Here is a 13,820-nt window from a genome sequence, read left to right on the forward strand (position 1 = left end):
ACGTGAAGCAAATTCATCACAGATGGCAAATTCATCACATTCAAGGTTAATCAAAAATGGGCAAATTCATCAGATACTACAAGAGAATTAAAACCACAAACCAATGTCAGAGGAGCAGACAAGTTCGACGCAGACGCAGGGTGAAGCTAAACGGACAGAAGCAGTAGCAATCGAAAGGCACAAAACTTCCCTCTGCTTTCACAGTGTATCTAAACGAAAAGGAGAACAACAATCAGAACTCAAACATAATTGGAGCTGCGAATTGGAGCTGAATTGGAACAACAATCAGTCCAGCTCAAATATATATATGTATATATGCATCAGACACGGTGACCTTACTTGCGAATCGGAGCTGCGAATTGGAGCTGCGAGTTGAAGACCTTCAACCAGCCCCAAGCAGAAGAGAGTGACGGAGGGAGAAGTGCCGACTTCAATGGACACGGTAAATCGAGTGGAGCAGAACAGAGTTGAAGACTTGCGTCCGAGTTGAGGCAGCCACGGTAAATCGACTAGCAGAAATCAAATGGAGCAGAGAAGGCTGGATCTACGGGAAGCACGGTGAAGCTCAACAGATCCGGTGAAACTAAAAAACTGAGGATGAAATGAAGATCTGGGAGAAGACCACACCGATCTGCAGCAAATCGACTCCGGCGAATCTCTGGCACATCCAACAGCAAACGAAATTGCGAGCTCGGTCGAACAACCGGAGGACCACCTGAAATGGAAGAAGAACACGGGAGAGCGTGAGAGAGAAGAGCAGGGGAGAACGCTCGGCCGTGTGGGAGAAAATGGAGAGACTGAAGGAGGGAGAATCACCAATGACAGTCACGGACGGAGAAGCGCCGGCGAGAGGGACGGAGGGAGAGCAGCCGGTCACGGTGAAGATGAAAGCCTGGGGGTGAGCTCTACGGACGGAGGGAGTGACCTGAAATGGAAATGAAGGTGGGTTCGGCCGTTCGGGGGAGGGGAAATGGAGTGAGGGTTAATACTGGTAGGTCATATTTTTCAGATGCAATTAATGCTCCATAACGGTATATCTCAGTTTCAAACTCTCCAAAAGTAACTCCCAGCTGCGTTGGAAACGTTTACCATTTGGTTCAGAAGCTGGTTGCGTTAATTGTCCCAGCCAAACAATCATTTTGGCTCAATTCAGATGCAAACCTCCGTTTCACAATTTCCTAGGGCCGTTTAGCGTTTCAGACGGTAATCCAAACGAAGCCTTAGGATGTCGATGACTGGAGTAGTAAAGTCGGCCATGGTTTGGTTTGGGGTAGCAAAGAAGTGAAGAACGAAAGTGAGAACGAGAAGATAGAAATGCAGTGAATGGCGGATAGCAATATTGACTCTCTGTTGGAGTGAGCATTAAAGACAAATATTAAAGTGGATGACCCAACAAGAGCAATTAAATGTATAATGCCAAAAAAAAAAAAAACACGGCAAATGACGGTAAATTTTTTTAATAATTTAAATGACTTCGAAAGTGTATACTGCAATTAAGTTTGACCATCAATTGTCTAAAAAAGACAAAAAAGATTAAATTATGTATTAATTTATTTAAAATCTAAAATATCTTCTTTAGTACATAATTTATGCAAACAAAAGGAAATTAAATGCCCACATATACACTGCCAAAGCAACTAAACCTATTCAGACTACTAGTAATATCAGCTACAAGACATTGCAGATTTCCTGAAGGATAATTAAGAAGATAAAATTTTCTTTTTTGGATTTCTCCCCCCGGTATCCTACATTCAAAGGATGCAGACTAATCCGGAGTCGCTCCCAAGCAGAGACTTCCCAGGATTCGAGCCCAAGACATGATGGGTATGTGGCGCCTTGGCTTCCCCTTATCGAACCAGTCAGACCAACAGAAAGAGCTCTGTACATCTTGTCGAGTCAAAAATTTTTGAGAGATTTTCGCGAATTGGTTTTCAATATTATTTTTCCCTTTACAAGGAGGGGTACTCATCAATTTAAATAAGACTAAAATATAACTAATTACCCCTCTATTTTTAAAACATATATCAACTTCTCTTAAAATTAAAATATATGTTATACAAATTTTTTTTATATATTTAAAACTTCATTTCCATGCACCCATATTAATTGACTATTAGGTTTGACATTGAAACTGTGTTTTAACTAAAATGCCCCCCTTTTAATATAATAATGATTTAAACATTTATATTTTTCAAAAAGAATTATAAAACTAAAACTTAATTCTGATACATATATTTTCAAACTTTCTAATATATTATAAATTTTATTAATTTTTATTTAGATGATAAAACCTTATAATTTTATTTTTATCATATTCATTGACAATTATTTTTTGGTTCCTTTTAAATGGCTTAAAACATATTTTAAATGCATATTTTTGTTCATCATATAGCATAAATATATAAGTTTGAGAGAATACGTATACTCATTTAAATTTATAATGTAAAATTTTTAAACATAATTTTACATCAAACATTTATAAACACATTTAGTTAAGTATATATTTGTTAAGAGAGTTAATAAATTTTTAATCAAGTTTTTTATGTCTATAACTGAGCTACTTAAGCGTATGAGTGAACATTTTTAAAAGTAAAGCCAAAATAGAATAGAATCAAAACAAATGGGGAAAATAAATAAAAGAGTAGATATTTTTCTTTGTAAAGAATAATATTTACATCAAGTTCTTTATATCTATTATGCTAAGTTTTTCAATTAAACATGACTATATATCCTGGTTTTGAAATATTAGCAATCAATAATATTTAATTATAAATCCACATGAAATAAAAAAAAGACGATGCATAGTCATATATGATTGGAGAACTTGATATAACAAATATAAAAAACTTGACTTGAGTTTTTTCCTTTGGGAAGGATAACCTAAAGACTACCTGAAGATAAAACTAACGAAATTTGAGAGTTTTGGTACAGACAGGCAATATAGTGATAAGAAAAGATCATTCCCATAGAAATTTGTGTAAAAAGCAAGACCAAACAACAAAGCAAGTGAATTCAATTAAGTTGAATCAAGAAAATTTTTGATGGTAGGAATTTGGAAAACTAATTTATTTTAAGGCTAGAAATTGATGAAAACAATTGATTCTTAAACTTCAAGGGATAAAAGGGACCTATGATTATTTATTCTCCTTAAATTTCATAACCTTTAATTGATCTTCTCTCATAGATGTTTTTAAATCAACATATGTGCTAGTTTAGGATTCAAAAAGTACTTGTAAAAATTTTTTCAAGTCAAGAACAAATGTTTAATTCAAGTCATTGCTCAATCTCTTGTTACAATTAATAAAACCCAATTTTCAGCTTCAATCCCAGTGTGATTATGCAAGGTTAGCCAGTATATCTCTATCTTACCAACAAAATCATCAGTTCATGCAAATTTCAAGTTCTTACACTATTTTATACAAGCTTTACATTGAACCAAGCTCTCTCAAACATTAATCAAGTGAACAAAATATCTAAATGATGATCAAGCACTTAGAAGCATTAAGCAAAAAATAAAATAAACACATATATATCACTAATCACAAAAAAGAGGAATAATTAAGAGTTAATCTATATAAGGATTCAAAATAATCCTAGAGCAGAGTATTTCGCTACTCATAGTTAGCCACAAGCCACAATTACAAGGAAAAATCAAAACCATAACAGATTACAAGAAAGAAAAGGAAGGAGAATTAGAAAAACCAAAAAGATGAAGCTCCGAATTTTTTTGAAAGCTCAATCCCTTGCCAACGAAAAAGTTGTATTTCGGCCATGTGTGAAGCAATTTTGGCAAATAATATATCTTTGTGAAACTTTTGGATAGACCATATTGCTCTTTGTCACATTAAACGATTTTGAGGGGATGACAAAAGGGTTTGATAAATTGATTCCTTCTTATCTTATGTAACTCCCGCTGCCATTGATTTTTTGGATTTCACTTTCTCGGCCCTTATCTCTTTAGTTCCTTTTTTTTTAAAAGCAAATTCGTGTGACCATAAAAACGACAATATAATTTAGGAATTTCTTAAAATGAGGAGTAAATTAGTAAATACAATTTATTTTAATATACATTTCAGTTTAAAGTCATGCTTTTAGAATGTTTTTGGAATATTTTTAACAAAAGAAAAAGTTAGGAGTCCAGCTCCTGGAAAACTGATTTTGATCACACGGTTATCAGCTATTTCTTTTTTCTTGCCGACATAAGTCAACCTTTTTAGAACCGTAGCGTGGTACAACTAATAAATATAAATCAATATGTATATACAAACTCTTCCACCAAGCCACTCTCAAAATGGCTTAGGATTGGCTCCAAACCCAAATCACTGTTCACGAGCCACTAAATTCTTGTCTTGGTCTTCGTGTATTGTGGCTCAATTTAGGATTGGCTGCGTTTGGATGACCAAGCAAACCATGGTTTGGAAGCTGAAACCATGGTTTGCACCTGAAGTCATCCAAACAGGCAGGCTCCAGCTGCAAAACGCGGTCCAGGCTGAAACCATGGTTTCCACCGGTGAAACCATGGTTTCACCATAAGCCAGAAAATTCCGCTTCCTGGCTCTAATAATTGGAGGCAACATCTGACCCCAAAATACCCTGCTGTGACCGACACTTCACTCTTCTTCCGCTTCGCTCGCGCCTTCATCCTCAGAGGACTCTTCTCGCTTCGCTCGCGGCATCCGCTTCGCTCGCGCCATCCACTTCGCTCGCGCCATCCGCTTCGCTCGCGCCTTCATCCTCAGAGGAAGCTCGCTCTGCTCGCACCTTCATCAGAGGAAGCTCGCCTCTTTCTCTACTCGCCGGTTCGGTCTTCTCGTGGAGCTGCTCCGAATTTCACCGTCGATCTTCACTTCGCCGTCGCTGCTCGCCGTCGATCTTCACTCAGCTCGTCTCTGAGCTTCATCAGCTGAGCTCTTCCCCCTTCTTTCGCCGGCCCTGCTCCGATCTCTTACCTCGGTAGTTCGCCCAGTGAGGTCGCCGTGCAAAGCTCAGTGGAAGGCCCGATCGTGGCAACTCGTCCTCGGTTGGTGAGGTCGCCGTTGGTCAGGTAAGCTATCTCCGGTGGAAAAAAAAAATTAATTGTTGGCTTCAGTATTGTGTCTGTGCTAAACCGAACGATTTTGGAAACTTCCTCCCAATTTTGCTTTTGAAATTGTTCATGACTGGCATGCTGATCGAAGGAATGAGATATTGCTTGCTTCAGTATTTTGCCTGTGGTTAACCGAAAAATTAGATTGCTGGCTTCAGTATTTTCCTGTGGTAAACCGAAAATTTGATTGCTGGTTTATTGCTTGATTTTTGTATGAAACGAAATGTGATTCTGGAGGCAGGGAATATATTTGGTGATATTGTTTTGGAGACGAGAAAGCCTGCGAATTGAATTCCACTGGGTATATAAAATGCAAATTCGTTTTGCTCTGGTTGCTTGGCGTGGGATCCTTTTTCCTGTCCAATTTCGCCCAGAAGAAGCCTGTGAAGTCGAACAATATATTGGGACATTGCTTTTATTTTTGGAATGTGAGGCAGGAATGTGTTGTCGTGAATTATTGTATTAATGACTTTGATAAATTTATGACCAATTTTTGAGAGCCAGGACAAATAGAATCACAACTCAAATCCGTGTATATATTGAAAGAAGTTATTTGTATTTTGGTTAGAGGTTTATAGTGCTGGTGTTTTATATTTTCAGTTGACAAATCAATAATTACATTCATCATGAATATTTGTATTAATTACACACATGAACGAATTTTTTTGAAAATTATTTGTAATACACAGTTGTTGTAAAAGTTGAGTACAATATGATTTATGGTGCATGATGGTTCAAATATGATTTATCTTATTATTTTGTCTTTCAATCATCTTTGTACAATAGTTAAGAAAAGGAAAAAATATATATAATTATTTAGTTAGTTTTGACGTTTTAGAAGTTAGTATTTTTAAACAAAAATAGATAATGAAGTTCCGAATAGGAAGGGTGTATTTTTTCTGGCCATTTAAAATTACAATTTTCTTGTGTTATTTCAATTGATTTTGAGTTGATCAACCTGTGATGACTGAAGAGCTATAATTGTGCTATAGCATAATGCGTAAGAATACGGTGAAAGCTTCCTGGGACCTACGAACCACAAAAGTGTTTATTGACCTCTGCATTGAACTTGTGCAACAAGGGGAAAGAAAAGGTACTAGCTTAACAAAGAAAGCTTGGGATATTCTTAGTGATAACTTTACAGCCAAAACTGGAAGAGTGTATGAAAAAGCTCAATTTAAGAATAAATATGATTCCCTACGAAAGGAGTGGCAGACATGGGATAGGCTGCTTCGTGAGACAGGATTGGGATGGGATACTGAAAGGAATACTGTCAGTGCAACTGATGATTGGTGGGAGAGAAAAATAAGGGTAATTATTAAACATTTTGATCTTACATTTTCTCTACTTGTTAATATTTTGTGTATATTTACTGTTTTTGGAATATTTTATGATATTATTGGTGTCTAATGTGCAGGAAGTTCCAAACTACGAAAAATTCAGAGAAAGAGGACTTCAATTTAGGGATCAGTTGACTCAACTATTTGGGAGTGTGGCTGCAACTGGACCACAGGCATGGGCACCTTCTTCCATGACACTTCCAAGTGAAGGAACACCGAATGAAGATTTGGAAGAAGGGTCCGGAGATAGTGATGAAATTTTAGGCGCACCAACTGGTATAAGTGGGGAATTTAACACAGTGAACTTCAATGATAATAGTGGAGGTAGTGGAGGCAACACTGAATTGAGGCAGGATACCAGTGGTGGGGGTACAAGCAGAGGTAGGAGTCGACCTAGTAGCTCACTGGGGGTCAGAAGGAAGAGTGAAGTCAAGAAGAAACGCACATCTCCCTCTATGAAAATAGCGGATGCAATTAGCAAGATTGCTGAAACAAATATTTCTGAGGCCGAGCGTGGAAATGAGGTCATTTCACGAGCAGAAGCTAGAAGGTTGGAAGAAGAAGCGCGTGCTTATGAAATTTCAATTAGGGGAGTCCTGTCTCACCTGAAAACAATTCCTGAAGTTGTCAGTGATCCCGATTTCTTTAGACGGTGCACACAACTCCTTATGGAACGGCCGGAGGCACGGGAAATGTATGCAGCTCTGAAGGATCAGAAGGAACAACTTCTACCCATTTTAGAGCATTATACTAGGGATTTATGACTTGTTTATTATATTAGACAGTTCCATATGTGTATGTTTTATGTGACCAGTGGATTGTTATATGAATCAGACAACTCTGTAACTTTTATAAATGTTTCGTAATTTCTACGTAGGAATTCTAAACTTTATGTGTATGTGCACAGGATAAAACGAATATGGATGATGAAATTAAACATGTGGAAGAGCATGCTAAGGGACGGAAAAAAAGGGTTAACAAAGTTGCAGCATTGGTTGGTGCATACGCTACTTTGAACTTGTGTAAGGAGCCTCGGCATACAAGTGCTTATACAGGCTGCATATGGGTAAGGGATGTTTTAGATGGCAACTCCAGTCGTTGTTATAACATGTTTAGGATGGAACGGGATGTGTTCTTAAGTTTGGTGGAAGAATTGCAACAACATGGTCTAAAAGAAACTAAAAATATAGGGATACATGAATCAGTTGCAATGTTTTTACATACCGTTGGGCATGCACTTAGTAGTAGAATGCAGCAAGAAAGATTTCAACATTCAGGGGAGACAATTAGCAGACATTTTCATAATGTCCTAATGGCATGCTGTAGACTTGCCATGTCTAATATCAAACCAAAAGATCCAACATTCCGGCATGTTCATACAAAAATTCGGTTTGGTAAATACTGGCCTTTTTTTAAACATGCTATTGGAGCAATTGATGGCACACATGTTTCCTGCGTCGTCAGTGCAACAGATCAAACTAAATTTATCTCTAGGAAAGGAACAGTGTCACAAAATGTCATGGCGGTTTGTGATTGGGACATGTGTTTTACTTTTGTCTTGGCCGGATGGGAAGGTAGCGCACATGATGCTCGGATATTTGATCATGCCCTCACAACTCCTTCAATGAACTTTCCCCATCCACCTGAAGGTATTTTTTTATTTCCTATATTTTTTTTTATATTTAGTTTAACAATAGAAACATAATTTACAATAATTTCATTTTTTATATAGGAAAATATTATTTGGTGGATGCTGGATACCCAACACCGAATGGATATCTCGGCCCATACAGACGGGAGCGTTACCATTTGCCTGATTTTCGAAGGACATCTGGGTTTGAAAATGACAATGAAATCTTTAATTATTTCCATTCAAGTTTAAGGAGTACAATTGAAAGAACTTTCGGAGTTTGGAAAAAAAAGTTCGCAATCTTACAAAACATGCCATCTTATGATTTTGAAACACAAGTTAAAATCGTTTGTGCAACGATGGCTATACATAATTTTATTAGAACGACATCTATTACTGATCCTGGATTCGTTCAGTTGGAAGAAGAAGGTACTTATGCAGAAGATGATGATGATGGGGTTAGATTTTCACGTATACATTCATCAATTCAATCTTCATCTTACATGGCTCAGGTTCGTGACAGCATAAGAGACGAACTTGTTAATTCAATACGAGGATAGTAGTCATGTCTTATTTATTTCCTTTTATCATAGATTGTAATATGTAGTTAAAAACAAAACCTATTACAAATGCTTTGTATCGATGCATCATCTTAATGATTATGACACTTCTTTATTTATATTTCTCTTATTAATATTATGCCTTATATTCTCAAGCTAATTATTACTTACTTGAATAATTAATAAATTATTTTAAGACGTGTTTATTCTATTTTGCAACAAAATAATTCATCTTCTCTAAAAATATTTTCCACTCTTATATTTTATGAATATATATGTGTGGTGACAATTAATTAATTAATTGTATTAAACATCAGAGGTTATTATACATGTAGTATGTTATTACAAAAAGTAGTTATGAAAAAATGTTATGGGATTTCACGTTTACAATCTTTAAACAAAATTAATATTTTTCTGTTCTAAAAAAAATCATTTTTCTATAAACATATTTAATATTATGTTTTATAAATATATGTACACATATTAATTATGTATTAATTATATTATCTTATATATTATTAATTATGTTAGTAAAAATTATTTCATTAACAATTTTATTTCTTCAAATCAAAATAAATCATAAAATCTATCCCTTATATAATTATCATATTAACTTATACCCTTTTTGGTCATTTCCACATGTCAAAAGCACTTCTGGTAATAACTATCCAAACACTCTCACTTCTCAGAATCACTTTTTCTCAGAATCTATTCTCCACAGAATCTATTCTCCACAGAATCTATTCTCCAGAATCACTTTTCCAAACCACGGTTTGAAGTCATCCAAACACACCCTTAGTGGGTGCGTGCAGCATTGTTTTAAGAGGCTTTGAAATGTAATCAGACAAAAGCCATTGAAAATATTTATCTTTCTTGCTTTTTTAAAACATATAAAAAATGTAAAACTAGAAATATTATTTTTGAAGGATGTTGAAGATTATTTTTTAAATTATAGATTAGTAAATTATTAAAAAAACTCTTAATACTATCTTTTATTATTAATATGATTTTATAAAATCTTATTTTGTAAATTTATTTTCTTTATTTTAAATACAAGACAAGAATTATTGTTAAAAATAAAATATTTTCTCTTTCTTGGCTTTTTTAAATATTCAAAAAAATGAAAATAGAAAATTTCTTTTAAGGCAGTTATTGAAGATTATTTTTAAATTATTCCATATCCTTAGAAATTACTTTTTAAATATTAAATACAAGATAAAAATTATGGTGGATAACAAGATATTTTCTTTTTCTTGTCTTCTTTAAATATTTAAAAGACGAAAATAGAAAAAATATTTTTTATGGTGGTTGTTGAAGATTGTTTTAAAATTATTCCATATCCCTAGAAATATTATTTTTTATGAATCATTGAAGATTATTTTTACAAATATTCATGCTGGTAAATTTTTTTTTTACAATTATTCACTATTCTTATAAGTATCATTTAAAAATAAAATCTTATAAAATTTTATATTATTTGTTATAATCTAACAAAATTTTTAATTTTTAAAATCCATGACAAGAATTATTATCAAATATATAATTTTTTATGTAAATTTAAATAAAAAATATCAAAGGTGGATATTAAGAAAAAAAAATAAAACTTCCATCCTATTTCAATTTTCATAAGACGGTTTGAAATCAACGGAGAAAGAAATTTTTAATTTTCACGGCACGGCTTGAAGCGGGAGAGAGAAGCTGCTGTCATGAAGGCTGAAACAACGGAAAAGGTAGAATAGAGTGAAGCAGGGCATTCATCATCGCAGTGATGCAGAATTGCATAAGGCTGAATTGCAGGTGGCGCAGAAACATGAAGATGGAGAAGAGGACAATGAACTCTAGATTCAAGAGAGCATATATTTCCATTTTGGGTTGGTCCTTGATGCAGGCAATGTTCCATTCAAATACAAAATTCAAAATCATTTGACTAGCCCTCCTTCAGGCATCAAAACTAAAAGAAAGATTTCAAAAGGTTCTCTCCACTACATTCTCATCTCTCTAATCGTTTTCAAATTTTGAATTTTGAATTCGGCATCTCATACATTTAAACCCGCTCCCCTGACATTGAATCTCGCCTGGTTCCCTCCATCGGCTTTTCATCGATTTTCTCTTCCTCCACTCTCTCTTTTCACTTGATGGCTCCTCGATTCATTCCATCAATGATTTCCATGATTCATTCCTAGCCCAGCGGCTGTGATGCTGCCTTCATCCTTCATATTCAAGCGCCAAGAGTTCCCATATCCAATCAGTTTTGAAGGGATGACTCTAGCGTAGAGCTGGTGGTTTCTTCTGCTACATAAGGCTAAGACACGAAGATGGCGACCTAAATCGAGGAGCATCATCTTCTCCCTCAGAGCTGACCATTGCTCCCTTCTTTTCCCTTCCCCGAAGCCCTTTCCTCTCTCAGATATCTTTGACTTCTCACTCTCCCTCATTCTTGCCTCAGATTCGTTTTCCTCATAAAATTAGTAGCAACAAACCATAGTGGGTGGCTCTCATACTTTCTGAAACATCTATGTTCATTTATTTGGCTTCCAATATCAATTTGTTGGCTGTTAAATTTCTTTGTTTTCTGTTATTTTATAATAAGTTATTCTGTCTCTTCACAACACAGAGGAGTGCATTTGCCCTATTGCATGGTGGAGGATATTTCTATCGATTACCAAAGGTATTAGCTCATTTATTTGGTTTCCAATGTCAATTTGTGGATGAAAAAATTTCTGTTATTTTTGTTATATAATAAACATGTGTTTCCTTCTCATGTATGCAGATGTTGATAGAGGAGACTAATATTTTTGAATATGAGGAAGCATCGATAGTTTCTATAATTTCCGTTGTGCTCTTTTAACCGATAGATATGCTGTTAACATCTGCCATGATGCCTCTTCCTTATGTTCCATGGAAAACCATAATTTACATTTGTAAGTACTAGCATGATGTTCAGTATTATATTTTTTTCTGCTCTTTTTTGCCTCTTTCTATTACTGTTCATTATTTGTTGTGCATTGAGCTTGGAGAATTATGTCTATAGGGCTCTGGCTGGTGCAAGAAAGAAGCATCATTGCAGAAAAAGGATGCTCAATTGCATCTTGAAGTTCAGAAACTCGTAGAGGTGTCTTTCAATCATATATTTGATGTGTAAATTGTTTTTATTCATTAAACTCTTATAATTTCAGCAAATGTATGTTTGCTTTCTTTTGTTTTTTTTTTTGGCACATTATTGTCTAAACCCCACTTACTTGTAGAGTTGCCGAGCTTTTACTAGGGGCCTCCTCCTCCAAAGGTGGAGAGTTAAAGGAGTTGAGTTTCTTAAGATGAGTTTTCTAAGAGTATGCAGCTAGGTTAATTACATTGCTCTCTTTCTGTAGCAGTGCATCTTCCCTTAATTCAAAACATTTAATATTTCTTTAAGATCTTCATAATTTGTTCAAAAAAAAAATGAATGTGCAGGCATACCATAACTGTCTTGGTAAAGTTGAAGCTAACAGATAAATCCAACAGCTTATTGTTTCAGCAAGGGAGTCTATTAGAGATTTAAGTGTATGCATACACTGGGATCTTGGGAGCTTCTGATTATCCTTATGATTTTCAGTTATTGATTGTTATTTCTCCTCTCTGCAGCTTGAAAATTTATTGCTAGATTCTCCAAGAAATATAAAGATTTCAGCTTTGGGGCTGCAGACTATGTAGTCCAAGGGGTAAAGTTGAAGTTGGATATGGTGCTTAGTCACAAGGATTGCAATGGAGTAACAACAGATGTTGGGTCTTGTGAGGTTATTCTATATGTTTTGACCGCTGGATATCTACCCTTTGATTAACTGGATCCAACTATCTTTTATAGTAAGCCATGAACTTAAACATTCCATTATATATACTATTAAGAGAGTTGATCTCCCGGGTGCCTTAAACATAATAGAATTGGACCACTTCACCTATCATTTTCTTTGTTTCTTTTTTCCTATTTCAAATTGTTTAGCACATAATTTCCCTCTATTCTCATTTTCATTTGTTTCCTCAGAGAATTTCACCCTCTTTAGTTCTGCATTATATGTATTATGTTCTATTCTCCCTCATGCTGGGTTATCAATGTGTACATAACCATAGGTTAGGAGGTTGTCAAAGAATCAAACGGACATTGATGATCTCTTCATGATCACACCTATGAATGGGAAAAGCAACGTGGCTATCTTGTGCAAATGTTCCTCATTCAATGACTCATGAAAAGCCTAGTTGGTCAAAAGTTCTTTATGAAAGTGTCATATAATATTCTATGGAATAACAACGCATCTTCAAAGTTTGGGCTGCCTTTGAATAGATTCATGTTTTTGGGGTATGTAGATATTAAGTATAACTTGCCTCTTTTGTGAAAGACACATTCTCCCATTGAAGATACCCGCAAAAGTTCACAGGATTGGAGCGATGCTCTCATGTAGGCATTTTGGCTGCAATGGTAGGCTGCTAAAATATGGCAAATGTTGATGGCAGGCACTGCAAATTAAAAGGAGCCCTTTATGTTTCTTCTTTTTATCTCTAAATTGAAAGGATGGTCCATGTTGATAACAATGTTAACAGCTACCTTTTTCTTTTAGGGCAAAAGTAAGATTTTTTTTTATTGCATATGTAGTTACGATAATATAATCTAATGATTTTTCCCTTTATTCATCAGTCCTTTGCCTTCAAATCACGATTTTATTGGTTATAATACTATCTAATGACATCCATCACATGGGTATCAAATCAATTTAACAATATTATAGTTATGCGTGGTAGTGAAAATGAGTGTTTGAAGTTTGCAACCAATACTGTTAATAAGGAGACATTGTTATCATGTTGAAAGAAATTCAAGAGATTTGTTTTTATTTTAAGATAATATTTTTAACTTGAAAGATGTAAGTTCTTTTTGTAATTCAAATAAAACTAAAATAGCTTCATATATCCTTACATAAATTAATGCACCGCTTTACTCGATTTCCTTATCTGACTTGGTCTTTAGGCATTCAGGAATTCGTTTCTCCAAAACAATAAATGCATTCAAAATCTTCTTGTCACTAGAACTATCTCCGGTGGAAAAAATATTCTCATCAAGTTCAACCTTTAACACTCATCGAACATTTTTTGCTTAAAAAACACCAAACTTAGTGGCTGCCCCACCAAAACACAAGGGTAAAGTGAGCTTCATGCAAGCAAAACCATGTGGACCATAT

This window comes from Neltuma alba, unplaced genomic scaffold, assembly GCF_004799145.2.
Source record: "Neltuma alba isolate B1F8T4 unplaced genomic scaffold, ASM479914v2 tig00002744_pilon, whole genome shotgun sequence".
NCBI lineage: Eukaryota > Viridiplantae > Streptophyta > Magnoliopsida > Fabales > Fabaceae > Neltuma > Neltuma alba.